General features: G+C 45.4%; 1 long non-coding RNA gene across 1 annotated transcript in view; it reads left to right on the forward strand.

The window, feature by feature from the left end:
• The first annotated feature begins 810 nt into the window (after nt 1-810).
• The window catches only part of LOC144162003 (uncharacterized), a 44,053-nt gene continuing 28,088 nt past the window's right edge, over nt 811-16,775 (forward strand). Inside the window, exons 1-2 of the long non-coding RNA XR_013320560.1 lie at nt 811-1,015; nt 12,897-13,048. This is a non-coding gene — a long non-coding RNA (uncharacterized LOC144162003). The remainder of the gene's footprint in view (nt 1,016-12,896; nt 13,049-16,775) is intronic.

A 16,775-nucleotide genomic window follows, 5' to 3' on the forward strand; every position in this document is an offset into this window, starting at 1 on the left:
CATAAAGTCGCGTAAACCCACCCAAAGTGGTCGAAACACGGCGTAGGGACTCTGGAATTTAGCGCAAGTAATCTCATGATGGTTAGAAATTACTTCACTGTCCTTTGATTATCGCAGACCAAAGTGTGCCTATCGCAGATAGAAATCATACTTCAGGGTCTCTTTAGGCGCGTAATATCGTGCTTTTTTTAAAAATGCCGTTAGGGGGAGTTGTGAGTTTCTATGGAGCGAAATCATTAATACGCAATACCATTTGACTTCCTGATTTTTCTGAAAGCCACGCAGAAACCATAAAAATCGCTTAAAAAAGCGCTTACTGAATTTGTGCCAGTTCAGACATTTTTGTCTAATATTTTTGTCAGCAAACTCTGCAAAAGATTTTTCAATAGGATGTGCATAATAATCAAAGTGGCCGTGGTGCATGGAATCTGTGAAAACAAGCGGAGATGAGCCATATCGCTGGTTAACAATTTCTCTGTTTTGTTCTTTGTGTTTTCGCACGGGTCGTTCATGCACACGCTATTTCTGCTACTGGCATAAAATATTAGGCAAAAAAATGTTCTCAGATACAAGGGATGAGCAAACACAGAGGACATGCCGAAAAGCATCCACAAACAAACAGAGGTATTAATAGATTTGGACCTCGTTAATTTTTGCAACATGTCGGGAGATGAAATTTTAGAACCGCCATCAGTCTTCCAAAAAAGGCCAAGTCAATTTAGAGATTCTGCGTTGTGCTGCCCTTTTTGAGTGTGATCTGTGTATATATACACATCGCAGCCACCGGCGCCTACACTCGGCTTTCAGGGCCACACAACCCACACACAATAAAGGGGTGCCTACAAACCGACATTTACAGCCGTCATCGAACATTCATAATTCTGCTATGCGAATCTATGCTGTTATAGTTGCAGGCGTTCTCTATGCTCTGCACAATTTTTGTGAGTGTGGGTACGACCAAGAAACTCGTATCGATAAAAACTACCACTACTTCGAATATCAAGACATCGTAAAGGTAAACACGTGTTCCTTTCAAAACGTTTCTTTGTAATGGCTGCTTTTGGAATTTTGGAAAGAGTCAAATAAAATTTACCCGTTCCCAGAACTTTCGTTATATATACCTGCATGTCTGCGGTGTAACTGTAATGCCAGCCCGTTGTAGTCAGTTTAATGAAAGAACTCACATGAGCATGGCCCTGAAAGGAGCTCGCGGTTTTGTAAATGTTTGGGATTCTTTTTCTGTTTTTACACACTGTTAACGAAATTCATTGATAGCTTATGGCGGCGCCGCACGTAAGCAACTAAAGCACGTAAGCACGTAAGAAAACTGTGCTTCAGCGCTGCTGAACTGCTGATGACTTACTCTGTGCTAACAAATTGTCAAAATCACCGCCGAAAAAAAAGAACTGGCTATCCAAAAGAAAAGTTTAGAGTGGCGTATGGTACTGTAAGCACTCCACTAAAGTGACGTCCACCAACGTTTCGAAAAAAATGTCGCGTCTTGCAATTCGTATTTCGTTAACGTACTGCAAATAAATATCTTTATGAAACTTAACGAACAGAAAAAAAACATTGAAAACACCGAAAAATAACAAGCGACTAAAAGTATTATTAAAACTGATACAAAAAAGAATGCAACAGCATGACTATCCTCGGGGACAACTTTCTGTGGCAATGGAGACAAAGCTACGCGGGGGGGGGGGGGACTGCTTTGTGTTACTGCGCCAAAGTAGTTCTCAATAAACTAGTTTCGGTTTCGGCGTGAGGCATACCCATTTGCTACAGTTCGTTTCTTCGCATGAGCTCTTTGGTTGAGTGCGCTGAACCGCAATCACCAATCATGCAGGCATATTGGCGTATCCTTGTCTACGTTTCATTTGATTCTAAGCAAAAGCAAACGCATTCACTGGAGAACTTAGACCGACTTAATATATTATAGCGTGGACGGTACCGTCGAACTCTGAGCCGCCCAGAAACGCCGTTAATTTTGTCAGCGCTGCAGTTTTGAGGGCAGGCACTGATATTTAAACTCTTCTTTAGCCGAAAACTGGGCAGCACAACGCGCACGTGTAGCGTGCTTACATAGCGCAGGCTCGCTATACCGTTAGGGCAGCACACGGCACTACGGCGCGAAGTGAAATCCCATTTGGATCGCGCTGAGTTAGGCAGGCCCCAAGAAGTTTCGGTGACCCGCAACTCGTAAAGCGTATAGGGGAAGCTCGCGTTGCAGACCCATGAATCTTGCGCTCAATCCCCACGCCTTCTTATTCCAATATCTTTGATGAACAGCGGGCTTTCGGGCGTGTCTCGCTATACTACGTGGCGCAGATTTCATACCTTAGGATAGCAGTCGTACTTCACTGGCTGATTTGCCTATTTACAGCGTAAAGGCGTGTCAGCACTTGGACGGATGAAAAATGTAACGCTGTCTAAACACCTGCACAGTTAGCGCTGGTCGTAAAGTTTAAAAACAATTGGTCACTGAACATTTTGCCAGTAATGTGTCACTGACATCGTAAAGTACATTGCATCAGCTAACTTTGCAAAACGCCAATATATCGAGCCGTTCTCAGATTGGTGGTTAAGCCACCCCTTCCCATTTTTTAATGTGTGGTCACTCGCATACTTCTTGGGTCACTTGCCGAAAAAATCACCGTATCCAGAACACCGCAACTGGGCCTGTCAGCAGAATTTCAATTGGCTTCCAAACCAGGCAACAGAATTCGCGTTGGCTGAGTGTAGCTGCTAACTCTTCATCAACATTCCAATTGGCTGCAACAGCCTCCTTTCTTTGTCACTTACATCAATGTTGTGGTAGCATGGCTGGCTCTACATTAAAAATAGCTGACTGGTATTCATGGTTGTAAATTTGATGTTGGCCTCACCGTGCTCTTACTTGTTTCCAAGCCCAACACGTGGGTTCACCAGTGATGGTCCTGCCCGTCCAATTCACCAATTTTCATTTAGCGGCGACTTGACACCCCACCATCGCTAAAGTTCTCCAAAATTTCGCAAAAATGTACGATTTTGTGGCTGTGGCCAGGATTTGCCCACACAATTCCAGAACCAGCAGAAACACTCCGACACTCAGGGCTGCCACCGCCAATTGCAAACCGTTTGACATTGGTACACCGTGAGCATTATTCAGCAGGAATAATATGTGCTACGTGCAAAATTGAAGCAGAAGAAAGAATGTGTTTCGTTTCATTTATTTATTTCCTGCATAATCAGCTGGACAAAATCTGGAAGCCACTTCAAGTAGTCACACAACCACAAACATGCACACGAACGCCAGTCACAGGAGTAAACCTTTAAAACCATGGCCCCATCTTTCAAGCCCACTTGAGCACTCAAAGGCACGCAGCCACGTATTTCGAAACAAACATTTCTGGCTCTGTTAGCAGTTATTCGCAGTCACTGAGTACGGTGTGCAGTAATTTCTTCATGATAAATGCGAAAACAACATAGATGTACCAGACATTTCACCACAAACATGACAAAGTGACACTGCCCATCCCCATGGCAGTGAACATTTCTGTAAATTCTGTTTCATGAGAGCGTGCCGTTACCTTTCGGGTGTTCGACCTCATATCCCAGGGCCTCGAGAAGGTAGTATTTTTACAAAAGCTAAGGCTGGTAGCAAGGAAACCCACAGCGTTTCGACATTTGGAAGTGAGGCATTGACGATTCGTATTACTCCTCGCCATGTAACCCTGTAAATACGCATTTAAAAGACATTATTTGAGCCGGACATGGTCTTTTACTTCAGCAATCTATCCTCTGTACTCGAAAAGACCAACAAAACATGAGCAAGTGAGTACAAATGATTACCTCACTTACAATGTGCAACTGATGGTAGTATATTTTTTTCAGATGACTGAAATAATTACAAATGATAGACAACTCAACAATGCATTTCTGGATATCACTACCATCTCGCAGTTCTTATAAAATAATTCTTCCAGTCTTGTCATGTCATGCACAGGTAACTGCTGTTTGCAGAGGCTGTTTACAACCTCTTGGGTTGTAATCAAATTTTCCCATTGCATTTCTTCTGGGTGAAACAGGATATTTGACGTGCCACTCCTCACTGCTTGCTACCAGCGTTCGTCGTCAGGTTTCATTTTACAAAGGTACAGCAAGTGCCTCTTAGCTGCCACCCACAACCGACAACCTTAAGCCTAATTCGCACACTGACAACAAGCAATAACCACTCCAAATGATTGCCTGGTGCTGCACAAATCCACCACTGTATGAGCAGCTACCTCCTAAGTTGCGGGGCATCAGAAAAGTAAACAAGGTGTCCTGTAAGTTGTTGCACACAAGCAGCACCACATAAACCAACAGAGCGTACTTCCAAGCTTCTGGCCAACAGAAAGGAAAACAAAGTACCTCGTCACATGCCACACAAGGCCAGCACCACATAACCTACAAAGCGTACTTCCAAGCTACTGGGCATCGGAAAGTTAAACAGGAGGCTCTGTAAGTTGCCACGAAAAAGCAGCACCAACCGAGCGTACTTCCAAGCTTCCGGTCACCACAACCGTAAACAAAGCACCTTGTCACTCGCCACACACGACCAGCACCACATAAGTCAGCGCACACCAGTTTCATCACAGTTCCTCTACGCCGCTCATTTCGCTGTCACTGCAGTCACTAGAGCTGCTGGAGTCGGAACCTAGCGGAATCACGACGTTGTCGATTCTGGTGTCGATTGCACCATCCCTCTCCCAGGCCTCTTTCTCAAGACGCTCCACATGAGCGCAGTCCCGGGCCCAGTTTTCGCGTGTCACGAGGGCGATGGCTTCGTTGAGTAGTTGATCAACGTCAGCGAGAGTGAATGAAGTGTTGTTGGCAGCAATATACCCCTTAATCTGGCTCCCAATGTCATGACCAGCAACTCTTGCCAGGGCTTCAATCCGGTATCCAAAAAACTTGTGTTTGTTCTCATTAACCAGCCGAAGGAGCCCGGGTTTCAACTGGTCATCACGCCACGGGATGGTTTTTGCAGTCAACCAAGACTGAATGTCGGCCTTGCGCCACGACATCGAGGGCAGCTTTTCGGTCCGAACACTGTGGTACGGAGCATTGTCCATGACAATAACACTGCGTGGCTCAATGTTGGGTAGAAGTTGTTCTGCGAACCGCTTCTCAAAGCGTGGGCCATCCATTTCACTGTGGTAGTCAGTGGAAGCACTCTTTGACGCACGGAAAATGAGACATGCCCCGTCCACAAAGCCCTTCTCACTTCCAGCATGAAGGACGATGAGCCGACCACCTTTGCCTGTTGGTGCACGAAGCCCAGTAGTTAGACCCTTGCGAAAGGCATCTTCACGGGATGACACAGTGGTGTCCTCCCACACCGTGCCCTTGGTGTGCCCAGCATTGACCCAAGTCTCGTCGAGGTAGTATATAGTCCTGCGAAAATGAAGGGAATACGTGTCAGTTTTTGTTTGGGGAGAAGGATTAGTAAAGACAGAGAAGGCACTTATTGCTTGCACCTAACATCATTCTACTACGCAGGCAGGTATGTTTAGTTTTTGGTAGCACCGCAAAACACCAAAATAAAAAATGTTCTCAGAACGTACACCACCCACATGGCTAACGAAATCCACTCACTGAGTGCTATCCATACATTATTATAACATGTCGATGCATACTTGTTCCTTCACTTGCCGAATCAGAATAGCATGCAAAATACGAAGAAGAGGCAGGGATACAGAAAAACGCCAAAAAAATATAAAGTGAACGCCAGTATGCATGTGGAGCGGTGTTGATAAGTACCTGTCAGCAATGAAATATTTGGCTGTACGAGAACTTCCATCGTTATTTTTTCTTGTTACATTTCAACTGTCAAATAATGTTACATACGAAATTTTTATTTTAATCGCAGTAACTGACGTTTATCTATCCGTCCGCCAAATCGAAAACACGTACCGTTTCTGCTTTCACATTTCTCGAAGAGTCCGCAGACATTTCCACCGCCACGCGATGATGTCATCCCTTTCCAGAAAAGCGCAGTTACGTTTTCGCTTCCGAAAAGCAAATCCAATGTCATTCAGAAGCCGACGCATCGTTCTGACACTCAGCTTCGGCAGCCCCATGTCGGGGTCGCTGGTCACATCGCTGAGGACCTTTTCTGCAGTTGGCGCCTCGTTGCGAATGAAGTACTGATGCACTTTCCGTCGGAGAGCAGCAAGGGTAAAGCTGTCGTACCGCTGTACTCTTGTCTGTCCTGTAACTGCAGGCGGTTTCCCAGTCGACAAACGAAGCCTTTTGCGCTTTGGGGACTCCAGGGTGCCACGCAAAACCTCATTCTTGAGCCGTGCGACCGTACGCTCGCTTACGCCGGTAAGCTGGCTAACCGAACGAAATGCGGAAACGACGGAGAGTCCTGGTTGCTTCAGTCTCACTTGGGCGTACACGTTGCAGACAACTTGCTTGGTCTGGTTTGACAGCTTCGGTTGTGAAGCTTTTTGAAAATCTTTTGAGGCGAATTAACTGGCGGGCTACCGGACGGAAAAGTACCTGCTATCGATGAAGACGCCATTTTTTTTAAGAGAACCGTCGTGCCACCAGTGGCAATTTCCGCAACCAACAAAACCGATAATTTAAAAAAAGTAACCTTAACTGGCGATTATATTCTGGCGATTTATTCGCATTGTCAAAGCAAGGCTACAAAAAAATAAAAATATATTTTTGTATTGCATAGGTTATGCGCATTGAATAATGTTTGTAGAACTACTTCCAACTGCGCAGCGAAATGTCGTGGTTCGGCCGGCCACTTCGCGCCCCCCCCCCCCCCTCCCGGTAGCTTTCTCTCCGTTGCCACAGAAAGTTGTCCCCGAGTATAGAACCACAGCCCTTAGTAACCGGAAGTAAGACGGAACATTACACCACAAGCACAGACACGCTGGCCTGTGTCAGCCCAGATGTCGGAAGGCGCTCTAGCCCTGCCTGTAGTGCCGAGCTCGATTGCCGTCGTACAGCACTCTAGATACTGCGAAGAGAAAACCAAGCTATTGGAAGCGTCATTTGTCAGGCTATTCCCGCAAGCGTGCAAGCATTGTAAGCATATACCCGTCAGCTGGTTATCAGCTGTCTCTATTCATCGGCGAAAAGTGATGCACCTGCGCGCGAGCACGTGCATCAGTGTGAGGCCATGAATGGAGACAGCTGATTACTAGATAAAGGGTATTTGGTTAACATGCTCACGGCAAGAGCACACGACGTGCATCGTGCGCATCTCGTCTACGGCAAATTTTTCTTTTTTTTTGTTTCGTAACACAGGTATGCGCGAGCATTACGACCATAAAAGGCATGCATGTATAAAATAACGTACATGAACTAGGTCGTAAGTATATCCCATTACGCAGTCTCAAAACAAACACTAAAACGCCATGGTATAACACTTATCCAAAGATACTGTCAAATCGCAAAAAAGATTATACCGAGCTGCAAATAAATGTCAAATTTAGACTGCCAGTTGGGACGCGTAGAAAGCCGCTAACACCGAGTATATTTCAGCGGTAGAAAACACTAAAACGATTTTTTTTCAGAACACGTTAACGTCATTACTCACTAGTAACCCACGCAAATTTTGGAGCTTCGATAATCCGGCCAAAAGTAACTGTATTCAACTAATAGAGCACAATGACCAGTCTGTACCCGACAGCGAGTGCCCTTTTGTCCTCAGCACCGAATTCTGCAAAAACTTTGTTTGTACAGTTAGCTCAGCTCTGACATGCACGACCAACGTTTATTACCCCTTAATGACTCCTATTGTAATTGAATTTCGTGGCATAGCAACAATAATCGAATAATTAAAACTGTCTTTCAGTCCAGGTCCGGATTCATTTCAGCAAAATTATTGTGAAGCACTCTTGCCTCTGGTTCTGTTGGCCTAAATAAAATATTTCAGCAGTCCCTGGACACCTACAAAATACCTGCTGATTTCATGATAGGGAAGGTGGTCCCACTGCACAAAACCGGTAATAGACATTCGCCCAGTAATTATCGCCCCATATCAATAACAAGCATCCCATGCAACATTCTTGAACATGTTATCTTTTCTAGTCTCATAAATTTCCTTGAATCGAGCTTTTTTTTTTACCTCGGCTCCACACGGCTTCCGCAAAACGTTCTTGTGCGAAACGCTACGGCTATCATTCCCTCATAAGCTTCACTTGATTTTGGACCTCCGCTCATGCACAGACTGTGCATTCCTTGATTTCGCTAAAGCGTTCGATAAAATCTAACAATCTACTTCATTTAAAGCTGAGTAAACTAAACCTACATGCTAATTTCTTTCTTGGCCTGAGTTATTCCTCCTGAATAGGTCACAGTATGTAGTCGCCAATAATCAGTAGTCATCGCCCAGTCCCGTTTATTCTGGCATCCCACAAGGCTCTGTTCTAGGACCCCTGATATTGTTAATTTTTGTTAATGATCTACCTGACAGTGTTTATTCTAACATCTACTCGTTCGCGGATGATTGCGTTATTGTCTGTGAAATTACTGACGACAATAATATTAAACGTTTGCAAACAGATATTAACGCAATACCGTCCTGGTTCAACACATGGAAGATGGATAAGTGCAAAGTTTTACGGGTTTCAATAGTTAAATCTTCTGCTGTACCTTCTTATCATTTTAACAGTTCCATTCTTGAGTTCCTAACATCGAACCGTTATTTAGGGGTACACATCCTCAGACCCCGGGTCGATTCCCATTGATAGCTAAATTAACAATGCCAACCGAACGCTAGGATGGCACTGCCGTAGCTTTTCTACTGCTACTGTTGCCATAAAAACACGGCTGTAATAAACATTACTCGACTCAAAACTTGAATATGCTTCTCCGATTTGGGTCCCCGGCTGTGAAATTTTGACTAACTCTCTTGGATGTGTTCAAAACAACACCGCCCGTTTCATTTACCGCATCTATAGTCCTACATTGAGTGTCACTGCCATGAAAAACTCGCTTTGTTTACCAGAACTAGCCGCTCTTCGGCGGTACATCCGTCTGTGTTTCTTCCACAACGTTTTTTACCATACTGCGGTTCTCCGCACATCCTTCATTCCTTCACCATCCTATGTCTCTTCACGCATTGATCATCGAAATAAAGTCGTAGTAATGCATTTTCACACTAAGACATGTTCGCAGTCATTTATACCCAGGACATCGCAGGACTGGAACCCCCTTCCCGGGCCAACAGCTGCCACCACAGAGCCTTTAAAATTCCGAAGAAACTTAGTTGGAACGGTTTTTCCGCCACTATCTAATAATGTATAACATCACTCATGATGCTTTTGTTGTATATTTTCAGACTTGGCAGTAATGAAATTACAGGAATTAATTTATGTTTCACTGTAATGAGTAATGTAATTCATTACTTTTAAGTGTTGGTAATTTAGTAATGTAATATATTACTTCAGGGCAGTAATTTCATGGAAATTACTCATTACATTCATAAATACTTTTCCAATTACAATGACTTCTTCAAGATCACGAGGGCCGGGCCCATTCAGTTGTCATGCGGTGAACTCAGGCGCTGGAGGAGCAGCAGCGTTTTTGATCTTATTGTATTCTAAGGGTACCCCAAAATGAAAAAAAAAAGTTCATTATGTTAGACACAGTGCTATGAGTGTAAATAAAGTGTATATGAGTTGGTAGTGTATGAGTGATGAATCTTCGTTAAAGTGATTTGAAAGTAATTTTATTACTTTTGAAAAGTAATAGTTATGTAACGTCATTAATTCCGGTCACGTGTAATTTGTAATTTAATTTATTAACATTTTAGAAAATTTTATGTAATTAATAAGTAATATAATTTAATTACGTCTTAGAAATAATTTTGCCATCCCTATATATTTTGTGTAATTTTACTCACTCCCCTTTGTAAAGCCTCTGGCTTTGAGAGTAAAAGGAAATGAAATGAAATCTTGCAGACGACGGATGCGCTGGTAATTTCGTTCTGCGGAGGTGACTTCTCTCGCTCATTTCACCGCCTTTCACCATAACAAAATGATTACCTACGTCGGATGAGGCTGCAGATCATTTCCAAATTTGGCTGGCTGGACGTAGGTCTCAATACCCTCCTATGGTTGCATCACAACCGGCTTTATAGAGAGCGACCTGCTCTTACAAGCCGGCGACAGTGCGAGCAAGCGTGCCGAAAAATTGCTCGGTAGGGATGGCGTGCTCAGTCAGGTGTAGTTGTAATAAACGTATGTTTGATCTCAAAAAAAGGAGGCGTAATAGTAGGGGAGGTCAGATTCCCTAATATAGGAGGCCGCGAGCCCACGCCAATTTGAATGCCCGCTCGACCAGAGCTTGTTGATCTCGAGCTGAGCTTGTCAGCCCAGACTCCCCCTTGCTCAAATGATGGGTTGTGGAGCACTTTAGGGTTATCTGGGCATAAGTGTGCGAAGGTGTAGGTAGTGAGACGGACGTTGCATTTGCGGAAGTCGTGTTGGAAGAGTGATGAAGAAATGTAGAAATGTGGGAGAGAACCGCGTGGCTGTAGTAAGTACCTCTCTGTTGCCGGCGCCAGATATTAGCCTGTGGATTACTTAGGGTGGGGCTTGGGATAAATCCTTCTGGAGTGCAGATTTTTCCTGTACCTTGCCGCACTGATAAATCCGGCAGGCCTGTTGAAGAAAACTGTGACTTGAAGTTGGTCCCGGTGGGTAGTTGCAGCATGTGCTATTGCGATGGCCTCTGCTGCTGTGGGTGATGATTACAGCATGGTTCTGCAGCGGCCGCCTCACCCTGCGGAGTCAGGAAAACAACTGTGGTTCCTGGTAATCGGTGCTGCTGTGTAATTCCAGTCTGCCGAACTTGGCGGTCTCCTAAGCATTTTTCAACTAGTTGGTGAACGCAATCGCTTTCCTCCGAGCCTGGTTGAAACTCGAGTGCTTTTGGCGGGTATGAGGGCTACCCAGATATTGTACCAAATGTTCGACGGAATCGGCTGCAGAGCGTTCCTAAAATTGAGGGTTCCCTCCCCATGAGTTGAAGTACTCTAATGCTTGCTGAAGTTAGGAACGGGTGGTTGAGTCGCGCCGTGCATTGGGCTTCCAGAAGTTCTGATTGGATGTTGTGGGTTCCGTGTTGTATCTATTTCTCCTTGAATGGCAGCGATGTTCATTTTCTAGAACTTGTGTTCACTTATGCATTTGGAAACTCCATCGACGTTTCCTTCTATGCGCCGGGAACCTTTTTACGTGACACTTGTCTATGCAGGCCCAAAAGTTCGCAGGGAAGGCTTTTATTTGGATAAAGCAGATCCAACACAGCCATTCGGTGCGTGGGAGCGCCATGATCCTTCGGCGAAAACAAAATGTTTTTCCAGTGAAGGGAACACTAATCCACGGCAGCCATTTTACCGGCTGCGCCATTTTTACTATAGCTGCAGACACGCTTCTAGGGGCTCCCTAGAGGTCGCTCACAAGCCCCACTAATCGGAAATGTTCGTATGACAGCCACCCCCTCCTCCCCCCCCCCCCCCCCCACCGAGTCATAACCGCAGTTTTTATGGGAATATTTTTTGAGCCAGGGAAGGTGGTGCAAATAACTTGCTTTTACCGTGCGGCTGCCGGTTACCATCGCACACGGCATGTTCACTGAAAGTACGATGCAAAAAAGTAGCACAAGATCTTTGAGTAAATTCTTTCGCGAACGCGGTTCTTTTAGCTCGCCTTGTCGTCGAGCCTTCGGCCATTGTCGAGTGCAGCCTAGAAAGTCGACATCATACTGACTGCAGCTACTTTTTCAACAATCACTATCCATGCTGCGGCAACACTGCCTCCACAGCAGATGAAGGACAAACAAGACCGCGGGCGAAATTTGTGATGTCCGAGATTTTTTTTTTGTGTATGCGTTTTCGGTTACAATTGTGCTATGTACCGCGTCGCAATACAATGAAAACTCACAGCGTCCCGCGTATTTCTTACCGTCTATTTTCTCGTGAATTATATAAAAGAGGTAGTGGGGTGCGCTTCTTTGTGCTTTTTTTAAACCCGTACAAAACGCGTTGAATCTTTGTGTTTTATTCTTTCAGACGTACGCTGCTATGAAACGCCTAGAAAGCTATGGAACGCGTTATCAATTGGTTAGCAGGTGTGGACGCCTTTCGCAGACGATATCTGGCTGGACGCGCATTCCGTGGACGACAGCCGGCTGCGTGCTTTTTGCGCGTAAAAAACTCTTATTTAAGCACACCATCCTTGCCACAGAAGTTGTGCACTTCCTCGAGTGTTACCTGCAGGAGGAACTGAGCACAGACGACCGAGGGAAAGACGAAAAAGTGAATGATGATGCGTGAGGCGAAGCTCCAATGCTTATAGGTAAAACCGTGAAACATTCGCCCACACATCATATAAAGACTCGACAGTTGTTATAGGGGTGATTGTATATACACTTATATACACCAGCGCGCGCGCCCGAGTATGCAGCGGAGCAGCGGATACGGAGGAGTACAGGTGTGTGCTGCGCCGCCTTGTAAAGCCCCTGGCTTTACCGCCTTGAGCAGCGGCGCGCCATCGAGCGGGCGACCTATGAACTATTGCACAACTGCGCCTCTAACGGTCGCCTCGAGAGCTAGTGCACACGGCGCGCCGAGGGACTTGCGCCGAGCAAGAGGAGCTTCGCTCCTAAAAACAACGACGGCCGGCCATGCAAACACGTATACAGGAGAGAAATGGGGATCAAATGCAGCGCAATTCGGTCAGTGACGTCGGAGAGGACTACAAAAAACAAAAAAGACATAACAATTTCATCACGCGAAATCGCTGCGCGCGAACAGGTCGCTATAGTTATAAAGCCGGTCGTGGTTTTAACTGAAACAATGAGCCTAAAATTGTTTTCTGGCGGTTGCAAACATATGCTTTCAGGATTTTAACACGAGCGCCCGACGGTGGCTCTACGGGCTCAGTTACAAAGTAGACACAACGCCTGTCCGAGGAAACTGTGTGTGGATTCAAAAAAACGATATCACCAATTCCCAGGTCAACTTCACCATGCACTACTTGAACAACAGCAAACCGTAAGTATCATCGCGCTCACTAAATTTAATACAGCTTAAGACTCATTGCGGGGCGCCAGTGCAATGTAGCACCCTGCATTCTCCCCAAAAGGCATAACTGGTGAAAGTAACACATTCAATCCCTATAATAGCGTAAAAATAGATAACTGGTCGAACAACATTAGGAAAAACCAAAAATATAAGAAAAATAGAAAAAAAGGAAAGGAGACCGCGGAGAGAGTGCCGCGGCTATGACGCAACACAATCCAACACAATCCGCTTTATTCCAATCCAATCCAATCCAAATCCAATCCAAGCCAAGCCAAGCCAAGCCAAGCCAAGCCAATCGAATCCAATCCAATGCCCCTCGCGAGAGAGTGTTCGCTATCGGAGAGGAGAGGGGGAGAGTGGCTGCGGACAACAACGGACGCACGCAAAGGACAGGGCCGCCGACAAGAGATTCTCTGAGCGTCGCATCTAAAGAAACTTCAAAAGAGTAAGGTAAACCAACGTCTTTCGATACTAATAGCCAAAACTTGCTGTAAAGGACACACACTAACAATGCGACACATGAACGCTTTCGCATTAGAAGAAAATTGTCTGAATTTCTGCAGATTTTCCGACACTTTCCTCGTAACTCATCACATGTCTTCATTATGCGTAGCAACCCCCTTTGTGTAGATCACAGCGGCGTACGTAGAAAGCAGTTGATGAAATATGATGTTATAACAAAGCTTGGCGGGTATGGTGTCGCTTCAAATGACCTAAAAAGATTTACTCCCAGCTAGTCCTCAAACGCATATTCCCGCATTCGGCTTCGTTGCTTATATTCTACAAATTACGCGATATTTCATAATTACTGAAACCGTTGCGCGAGCACTGTCGGGACACCGAACACGGCCAGGCGTACGTGCAACCACGGCTGATCTGGACGTGGTGCAGCAAACTTTTTGGCCAATGCTGTACTTCTCAGTATTGACCGGTGGCTTTGCTGATGATGCACTGTACTTTGCCTCACCATATGCGTGCAACAGGATTGAAGCTACAAAGCGGGCTGAGGAGGTGTTGCTGGTCCACGCCTTATAGCGCTCACATTGCAGGTTCTGTTCATTGATTACATTCTTAAAACAGACATTGTTGAGTATACAGGTGCAATTTTACACAAGGAGGCCTAAGGGCTTGTTATAATCCCAATGTATTAGTTAACTATGCTGGCGAAAAATTTGCCGTTTATGACACACAAATTGGCGTGTAAAACGAAAAAGCCGACCGCTTAACCACTAAAAAAAACAACTTAATGCCCAAACAACATAAAACCTCGAAATGACGCAGCATTTCTCGAAGGAGCTACTATAAATAGACTGTATAATTAAGCTGAGTGGGAAGTAAGGTAAATTTTGGGCTGGGTTTGATTCAAACCAGGGCCTTCAGGAATGCTAGACACTCATGGAATTCATAAAGCACCACCTTTCCATGATTGTAGGTTATAACGAAGAACCGATAGTTCATTCCAAGAACTAGGTGCACCACTGCGGAGGCTACATTGTTTGCAAGAGTCCGCCCACTGAGGGTGCCTAATTGGCCACGAAAGGGTCCTTGAAAGGACATTTCCTTCTACCTTCTCGGCAGGGGGAGCCACAGGGCCCCAGTGTCTTTTGTCACTTCCTTCAGGGTGAGTTAGGCGCGCTCAGTGGGTGGACTCTTGCAAACAATGTAGCCTCCGGAGTGGTGCACCTAGCTTGTGGAATGAACTATAGAAAAGGGGTCGTGGGCTGCGACTTACAAACATGTGTTTGGCACGCGTACTCCAAAGTAAATGTGAGCATGGTAATTACACAAGTAACGACTCGGTAATTAGAAAATAAGGTTACCGGTATTGCAGTATATTTAGAACTTAAAAATACGTTTGGCCAAGCCTATCAGTCACAGTAGCCAAAAGAGGAAGAAAACGTCGCGAAGGAAAAGGATGGTGAAAATAATGCAAGGACACGGTCGTACTACTGAACACGTGCAACTACAGGCACCACGTCATTACTTTATTACTTTGATTGATTGATTGTAGGGTTTAACGCGCCGACGCAGCGCAGGCGATGAGGCGCGCCAGAGTGGAGGGCTCCGGATTAATTTTGACCACATGGAGATCTTTAACGTGCGCCGAAATCTCGAACACACGGGCGTTTTTGCTTCTCGCCTCCATCTGAAAAGCGGCCGCCGCGGCCGGGAATCGAACCCGCGACCTCGTGCTCAGCAGCGCAACGCCTTAGCCACTGAGCCACCGCGGCGGGTACTTTATTACTTTAAGGTCACCTCCCTTTCTTTCCCAGCCTAACCCAGTCACAACAGGTCTTCTTTTAGAAGACCCTCCTGTTCCACCAAAGACAGACATAGAGAAGAAAGTTTACCGAAAGCAAAAGATGGGCTTAGATTGAAGCTTTAAAGTAAAATGGTATAACCCATAAACGAACCCCCCCCCCTCCATTGTGGCTACCAGCACTCCTTCACAGTGATCTCAAACAGCTTATATGGCACTGCCGCAAATTTTCTCACATTTGCACATTCATAGGGGGTCTCACCTTTTAACGTTCCTATGGGACTTCCTAGATCATGGCCCACGGACTTAAAAACCATCGTGCACCAATAAAAAAATTGGCCGCGTATTTGCTCCTTTCGTTGCAAATGTCGTCAAAAGACGATAGTCTTTACCGACTTTTGCCAAGTAAATGCCTCCCTTCGCTTTCCCGCTCACCTCTCATGTTGTTCCTCTTGCGTCGCGCTCCTCCCAAGGTAAAGACGCCACAGTTTTTTTTTAATTATTTTAAATTTACTGCGTTTCACTGCTCCAAACCGGGTGTCTCGACGCCAACGCTGCCGTACGGCGAAGACGCGCGTGAATCGAGGCGGCCTACTTCAACGTTTATAGAACCGCGTTTCCCTACTCCACGTGCGTTGCAAGCAGAACGTGGAACCTATCTAGTGGAACCTTTCGTAACTGTTGCCGGTTGATTTCTTAAAATGGCGCCAGAAGCTACAGTGGCGCGGGCATCTATTCTTTCCTCCATGGGCGCGGGCGACAGCAGGCGACGGCGGAGGGATTTTTTCTGCAGTTGATGAAGTATTTCATTTCGCAAAAGCCAAGCATGTATGATTTTTATGAAGAAACACTGCAAATGTCACTTCTGCATTAATTTGTTGTATTATATTTGCGTAATGTCTTGTTCTTCTCCAACAATGTTGACAAATATCAACATTACACCGGACTTAGACGGGTAGAATTAGGTGTGACTATATAAGACTATTGCGCAGGCATTATTTTACTTTGGCCGGGTGGCTGAATCGAGTCACAGACAGACAGACGGACAGACATACAGACAGACATGCAGACAGACCAAAATTTCTGGGTTTAAGCAGCCCAAGCAAGACTATCGTCTTTAAAAAGCTTTACGAATAAATATCAGTACCCGCAATGGTGTAGTTTGCCTATTTTAGAGATATGTCACTTCTGTACTGAAATAAAAAAATTCTCCCTTGCTAGACAGCTAGCGCCATCTTGCGAAAACTGCATAAACAAAAAGCGTTTCATGTTTATTTTTTATCGCAGCAAAGAAGCGATTTATTTCTGAAAGAAGCAAACTAGGACGTTAGGAACATTTCTACCAATTTGTAAAAGGCTTTCGTGCCGGAACACGATGCTTTTTAAGCCCGTGGGTGATCAATTAGGAAGCCCATAGGAATGTGAGCAGGCGAGTCC

Source organism: Haemaphysalis longicornis, unplaced genomic scaffold (genome assembly GCF_048455015.1).
Source record: "Haemaphysalis longicornis isolate Haplotype H1 unplaced genomic scaffold, Haemaphysalis longicornis Haplotype H1 scaffold_12, whole genome shotgun sequence".
Taxonomy (NCBI): Eukaryota; Metazoa; Arthropoda; class Arachnida; order Ixodida; family Ixodidae; genus Haemaphysalis; species Haemaphysalis longicornis.